Here is an 8130-nt window from a genome sequence, read left to right as displayed (position 1 = left end):
ATTTACATAGCATTTACATTGTATCTATAACTATTTTCATAGCATTTACATAGTATTAGGTATTATAAATACTCTAAAGATGATTTAAAGTATATGGGAGGATGTGCATAGTTATATGCAAATACTATGTCATTTTATATAAAGGACTTGAGCATCTGAGGATATCTGTATTTGCAGGGGTCCGGGAACCAATCCTCCAAGGATACCAAGGGACAACTGTATTCACAAAAACTCAAAAGCAAAGAAGTGACACAGTAACTGGGTATGACTGAAAGTAGAGAAAAAGAAAGGTCAAATAGCAACCACATACCAATATTAAATGCAGGAAATTAAAAGGAAGTTGAAACTAAGAGATGCAAGGTCAGCACAACTGCCATGGTTACAGAGATCACATGCCAAAAAAAAGGAGGGGATGGTAAGGATGAGATTTTTCATAATAGAAAGTGTGTTTTTTTTTAATTGAGTTTCTGCAAATATATAAAACAAAATTGTATTAATGTACAGAACCTGCTAGGGAGGGCAAAATATGGTGTAGGAAGGTCTTTATTTCCATATTTTACCTCAGACTTTCGTTCAAACAGCTTTAAAACTCCATACACTACACCAAGTACTTTGAACAGTCTAAGTCACTACTAGTGAAGCTCCTAAGGCGGTCATGTTCTGGGGATATGCAGACCCCTGGCCACCAAGTAGCAATCTAAAAGACATAAATTAGCTGGATTTAAGAGTTCACTGTGACCTCCAGGCTACTAGAGTTCAAAGGGACAGGAATGCAAACCCACTAGACCTTTCTTCCTGGTAACTACTCTCAGAAGACCTTCTCACCATGTATATGGACATTGTCATTGTGGCTCTGCTGACCATATTCTTTCATGCTTATTTTCCCATCTCCTAACCTCTTCATGACTCAGGAGAGTAAACTGTGTTGACAGGGTTAGAGACCTTTGTCTCTCACCAGTACCTTCCTACTGTCTAAATACCACAAAATTCTTTGCTCCCAAACCAAGCAAATGAGTAGGAGCCATGAGAATGGGAAAGTTCCCTGCTTTTCACTCAAATTCTTTGTGGCCACACCGAAATCTTGCCACACCACTGGGGCCTCCTACCCTTTTCCTGGCTGTGTATTGCTTTATTTTTCCTTTTCCCTTTTCAAGAGCCAAGAAAGAAGCCCTTAATCCTTACTAGATTAACAACTGTCTTGGTTTGTACTGGAGTTTTCTGGGGCTCCTTGTGGGCAAAAATGTTGCCAATAGTGTATGTATTTAATTATCCTCATCCTCTCTCATGAGTTTGTAGCACAGACTAATAGTTATTGAATTATTTTCACTCTGCAAAGCATTAAGCTTCTCAGAGAAAAAGGGCTATGTAACCAAGATAATCCAGTAACAGTGTATATCAAGTAATCTCTTCTTGCACTGTGAAAGCAGCAGGCTGATAATGAGGAAGTAATTTACTTTTTTTCTTATTTATATTGCATTAGCTAAATAATACAACTGATTTTTTTTTTTTGGTTGATTTTGAAAGTAAATGTGTAAAATAAGTTTCTCCCATGAGAATAAGAGATACCATAAAGAGAGGAATGGTGCCAAGGTAAGCTGGAAAACCAAATGACCCACTTGTCTCACATATAAACATATCAGGAATTTATTACTCAGCAAATCAGTTTCATTAGGCAGTGTTATAAACTAATCAGGTGGTCACCTGCTTCGTATTTATAAAAAAATGGAGAATCTGGTACATTTTAAATGTCAGTAACTTCATTTGAGATTTCACTAGCATGTCTACATTATTTATTTTCAAACAATTCAAAATGATCAATTACAAGGAAATGCCAGCATTCCTAGGAAAACCTAGAAATAAAGTGTTAATTTCCAAGCCAAAGTTTGCACAGGATATCGACACAGCTGCAAAGATTACCTAGTAGAAGAGTAATAAATTCTGGGATTTCTAAAGGTAAAACATATGTTAATGATACTAACAGAAGCTTACCTAACATGGAACACTAAAGAAACCTAAATTGAGCTTTAAACATCAAGTTGTTAGATAAGAATTTTGAAAAACAACCTGTTGCACTGACTATAAAATGTAATCTGGTACTTGTACCTATCATCTGCATTATTGCTGTGATATCAACACAAACAAGAAATATCTCTTGTCCGAAAAAGAAAAAGAAAGAAAGAAATATTTCTTGTCAAATACTGTGAAACTTGGTAAAACTTTCTGTAGGCCAAGAAAAAATCTTTAAGGCCACCTTTCAATTTGTGACAAATATTAAGGAAGGTCAAATGCTATGCCAAAAATACCAAAGACAGTAATGCTATAATAATTAATTACATAAAACTTGTGACAGTAAGAAAAGCAAGCACTAAAGGAATTCAATAATGTGGAAGTTTTTTAGGACTCTCCTATTTTCTTCTGTAAGACAGCAGTAAAATTCAAATCAATAATAACTGTTGCTCAGTTTATAAAATTTCCCAAATAACCATATTGAGGTCTCTGGTTTAACACAAACAAGTACAACAGTAAAGCTAAGTGTGCTTCCGTAAGAAGGAAATGTTAGCTTCTCTTTTATTCATTCAGCTTCTCTGAAAAGTAAAGTTCTTTTAAGTAAGCCAGAGGAAATGGGTAAAGAGCAAAGGGAACAAAAGGACATGGGAGAAAGGGGGCAGGGGAAGGGGTGAAAAGTGGGGAAAAAAGAGGAGGAAAACTGGTAGCCACCAACAAACCAGGTATTTCAGATAACTCTGTTAAATTCTCAGAATTTTTAACAATTTTTCTACAACAGTTTTGCAAAAAAATTCCAAATTATATATGAATTATCTTTCTTTTTTTCCTTTAAGTTTTTCTTCCCAACGTTTTAGTTTTTGTGATAGGTACGGTGACCAAAGCTTTCTGGTTTGGCTATGAACCAAGTTATTTCACTGATGATAAAGAGTTGGATACTTGCCTTTATCACTCTTCCTCAAGCACTGCTAAGGTGTTCTGGAATCCTTTTAGGAAAAGCTGAAAAGCAAACATTAAGAATTACAAAGTGAGAAACTTACAAGAGGGAAACATCTACACAAACAAAGAAAAAAACTAAGTATACACATAACAAAATGTTAACATTTATCTCTCACTGGTGGGAGTAGGGTAATTTTTTCTAGTGTTTTTTAGTATTTTCTAATTTTGCAAAGGTATAATAAAAAACTGTAAACAAGGAAAAATACCTTGGAAAAAAAGAAACTTGTCAATACTTAAAAAAGAAAGTGGCATGTTTTATAAATAGCAATGAATATTTTTACACTATGATACTGAATTAGGAATGGATATTCCATTAATACTGATCTTAAAGTAACATGAAATGCAAAACAAGTACATACATGAAAAACAGCACAATTTTATAAGCAAATATTTTTCAAGTAGCTTCCAATTGTCTATCTGCAATTTTATATTTAAAAGCAACTCTTAAAAACTATATCTACCGTGAACAATTGAGGCTCAAGATGCACCAAAATTGAAAATTTCGTGGAAAACAAGTTTCTGACAGCCATTACCAGAGAAGCAATTTACTTAGGCACATATTTGGGGGGCATCTGCTTTGTGCTCAGCATTATACAGACCAAATAACATATCCTATCTTACCCTCAAGGAACTCACAATCTAGGATGGAAAGTTAAGATTTACATACTTGCAACTTAAGGAAAACAGCACAAAACAACATAATTAAGTGCTAAATTGTGGGAGGAAAACTGTGATTACCATCAGAAGCAGAAGATCAATTAGATTAGATTTGTTCAGAAAAGCTTCAAGAAGGAGAAAGAAGCTTTAATGAAGGATGAGAAGATGGATGAATAAGCAGGAAGATATAGGCCAAGATTCCCAGCTAGAGAGCAGTAAACACAGCACAGATCAGTAAATACAGTATACGTTTGGGGGCTAGTGAAGAGGCCAGATGCCTGTACTGGTGGATACTTATTTCTGAGTCATGTGGAGAACTAAGCGGCTGGTGGGCAGATGTGAATGGAGGACTTTCCATCTTTAAACTTTTTCTACCTTTTGAATTTTGTACTTTATGACTATTATTATGTTGAGAAAAAATAAACTTACATATTTGAAAAAAGAAAGTAAATACATGTTTACATGTTTTAATCTCTAGGGTAAACATTTAAAAATAGTAGAAGAGTATATAACTGCTAGGCTAATAGAAAGGAATAGCAGAATTAAAATACCCAAATAAGTGCAAAAAGGAGGGAAAGCAAGATCACAGATAAGTAGAACATATAAAACGCAAAATATAAGATGTCAAATGTAAACCCAAATAGTCCAGTAATTACATTAAATGTAAGTGGACCAAAAGAAAAAAATCATCATACTAAATAAAAAACAGGGAATTCCCAGGTGGTCCAGTGGTTAGGACTCGGTGCTTTCACTGCAGTGGTCCAGGTTCAATCCCTGGTCTAGGAACTAAGATCCCACAAGCTGCGCAGCATGGCCGAAAAAAAAAAAAATTTTCAGTCTTATGATGTCTAAAAGAATCACACCAAAAATATAGAGAACAGAAAAAACCACAGTTACAGAAAGATAGACAAGATGAAAAGGCAGAGGGCTATGTACCAGATGAAGGAACAAGAAAAAACCCCAGAAAAACAACTAAATGAAGTGGAGATAGGCAACCTTCCAGAAAAAGAATTCAGAATAATGATAGTGAAGATGATCCAGGACCTCGGAATAAGAATGGAGGCAAAGACTGAGAAGATGCAAGAAATGATTAACAAAGACCTAAAAGAATTAAAGAACAAACAAACAGAGATGACCAATACAATAACTGAAATGAAAACTACACTAGAGGGAATCAATAGCACAATAACTGAGGCAGAAGAACGGATAAGTGACCTGGAAGACAGAATGGTGGAATTCACTGCTACGGAACAGACTACAGAAAAAAGAATGAAAAGAAATGAAGACAGCCTAAGAGACCTCTGGGACAACATTAAACGCAACAACATTCGCATTATAGGGGTCCCAGAAGGTGAAGAGAGACAGAAAGGACCAGAGAAAATATTTGAAAAGATTATAGTCGAGGGCTTCCCTGGTGGCGCAGTGGTTGGGAGTCTGCCTGCCAGTGCAGGGGACGCGGGTTCGGGCCCTGGTCTGGGAGGATCCCGCGTGCCGCGGAGCAATTGGGCCCGTGGGCCACAGTTGCTGAGCCTGCGCGTCTGGAGCCTGTGCTCCGCAGCGGGAGGGGCCGCGATGGTGGGAGGCCTGCGCACCGCGATGAGGAGTGGCCCCCGCTTGCCGCGGCTGGGGGGAGCCCTCGCACGGAAACGAGGACCCAACACAGCCATAAATAAATAAATAAATAAAAATTTAAAAAAAAAAGATTATAGTCGAAAACTTCTCTAACATGGGAAAGGAAATAGCCACCCAAGGCCAGGAAGCACAGAGAGTCCCATACAGGATAAACCCAAGGAGAAACACGCCGAGACACATAGTAATCAAAGTGGCAAAAATTAAAGACAAAGAAAAATTATTGAAAGCAGCAAGGGAAAAACGACAAATAACATACAAGGGAACTCCCATAAGGTTAACAGCTGATTTCTCAGCAGAAACTCTGCAAACCAGAAGGGAGTGGCATGATATACTTAAAGTGATGAAAGGGAAGAACCTACAACCAAGATTACTCTACCCGGCAAGGATCTCATTTAGATTTGATGGAGAAATCAAAAGCTTTACAGACAGGCAAAAGCTAAGAGAATTCAGCACCACCAAACCAGCTCTACAACAAATGCTAAAGGAACTTCTCTAAGTGGGAAACACAAGAGAAGAAAAGGACCTACAAAAACAAACCCAAAACAATTAAGAAAGTGGTCATAGGAACATACATATCGATAATTACCTTAAACGTGAATGGATTAAATGCCCCAACCAAAAGACATAGACTGGCTGAATGGATACAAAAACAAGACCCATATATATGCTGTCTACAAGAGACCCACTTTAGGCCTAGGGACACATACAGACTGAAAGTGAGGGGATGGAAAAAGATATTCCATGCAAATGGAAATCAAAAGAAAGCTGAAGTAGCTATACTCGTATCAGATAAAATAGACTTTAAAATAAAGAATGTTACAAGAGACAAGGAAGGACACTACATAATGATCAAGGGATCAATCCAAGAAGAAGATATAACAATTATAAATATATATGCACCCAACATAGGAGCACCTCAATACATAAGGCAACTGCTAACGGCTATAAAAGAGGAAATTGACAGTAACACAATAATAGTGGGGGACTTTAACACCTCACTTACACCAATGGACAGATCATCCAAAATGAAAATAAATAAGGAACCAGAAGCTTTAAATGACACAATAGACCAGATAGATTTAATTGATGTATATAGGACATTCCATCCAAAAACAGCAGATTACACGTTCTTCTCAAGTGCGCACAGAACATTCTCCAGGATAGATCACATCTTGGGTCACAAATCAAGCCTCAGTAAATTTAAGAAAATTGAAATCATATCAAGCATCTTTTCTGACCACAATGCTATGAGATTAGAAATGAATTACAGGGAAAAAAACGTTAAAAAGACAAACACATGGAGGCTAAACAATACGTTACTAAATAACCAAGAGATCACTGAAGAAATCAAAGAGGAAATCGAAAAATACCTAGAGACAAATGACAATGAAAACACGACGACCCAAAACCTATGGGATGCAGCAAAAGCAGCTCTAAGAGGGAAGTTTATAGCTATACAAGCCTACCTAAAGAAACAAGAAAAATCTCAAGTAAACCATCTAACCTTACACCTAAAGAAACTAGAGAAAGAAGAACAAACAAAACCCAAAGTTAGCAGAAGGAAAGAAATCATAAAGATCAGAGCAGAAATAAATGAAATAGAAACAAAGAAAACAATAGCAAAGATCAATAAAACTAACAGCTGGTTCTTTGAGAAGATAAACAAAATTGATAAGCCATTAGCCAGACTCATCAAGAAAAAGAGGGAGAGGACTCAAATCAATAAAATCAGAAATGAAAAAGGAGAAGTTACAACAGACACCGCAGAAATACAAAGCATCCTAAGAGACTACTACAGGCAACTCTATGCCAATAAAATGGACAACCTGGAAAAAATGGACAAATTCTTAGAAAGGTATAACCTTCCAAGACTGAACCAGGAAGAAATAGAAAATATGAACAGACCAATCACAAGTAATGAAATTGAAACTGTGATTAAACATCTTCCAACAAACAAAAGTCCAGGACCAGATGGCTTCACAGGGGAATTCTATCAAACATTTAGAGAAGAGCTAACACCTATCCTTCTCAAACTCTTCCAAAAAACTGCAGAGGAAGGAACACTCCCAAACTCATTCTATGAGACCACCATCACCCTGATACCAAAACCAGACAAAGACACTACAAAGAAAGAAAATTACAGACCAATATCACTGATGAATATAGATGCAAAAATCCTCAACAAAATACTAGCAAACAGAATCCAACAACACATTAAAAGGATCATACACCACGATCAAGTGGGATTTACCCCAGGGATGCAAGGATTCTTCGATATATGCAAATCAATCAATGTGATACACCATATTAACAAATTGAAAAATAAAAACCATATGATCATCTCAATAGATGCAGAAAAAGCTTTTGATAATATTCAACACCCACTTATGATAAAAACTCTCCAGAAAGTGGGCATAGAGGGAACCTACCTCAACATAATAAAGGCCATATATGACAAACCCACAGCAAACATCATTCTCAATGGTGAAAAACTGAAAACATTTCCTCTAAGATCAGGAACGAGACAAGGATGTCCACTCTCACCACTATTATTCAACATAGTTCTGGAAGTCCTAGCCGCGGCAATCAGAGAAGAAAAAGAAGTAAAAGGAATACAAATTGGAAAAGAAGAAGTAAAACTGTCACTGTTTGCGGATGACATGATACTATACATAGAGAATCCTAAAACTGCCACCAGAAAACTGCTGGAGCTAATTAATGAATATGGTAAAGTTGCAGGATACAAGATTAATGCACAGAAATCCCTTGCATTCCTATACACTAATGATGAAAAATCTGAAAGAGAAATTATGGAAACACTCCCATTTACCATTGCAA

The 8130-nt window shown here is 36.5% G+C and overlaps 1 protein-coding gene across 3 annotated transcripts in view; it reads right to left on the bottom strand.

The window, feature by feature from the left end:
* TMCC1 (transmembrane and coiled-coil domain family 1) overlaps window positions 1-8130 on the bottom strand; it is a 220971-nt gene that overhangs the window by 148958 nt on the left and 63883 nt on the right. For all 3 annotated transcript variants that reach the window (XM_082345712.1, XM_082345713.1, XM_082345714.1), the window contains exon 2: window positions 2944-3003. The gene's annotated coding sequence lies outside the window, so the exon portion shown is untranslated. The remainder of the gene's footprint in view (window positions 1-2943; window positions 3004-8130) is intronic.

The sequence above is a fragment of the Balaenoptera borealis genome (assembly GCF_965194805.1).
Source record: "Balaenoptera borealis genome assembly, chromosome: 12".
NCBI classification, from domain to species: Eukaryota; Metazoa; Chordata; class Mammalia; order Artiodactyla; family Balaenopteridae; genus Balaenoptera; species Balaenoptera borealis.
Note: the sequence above shows the minus strand (reverse complement) of the source record. Positions and strands in the feature narration are given on the sequence as shown.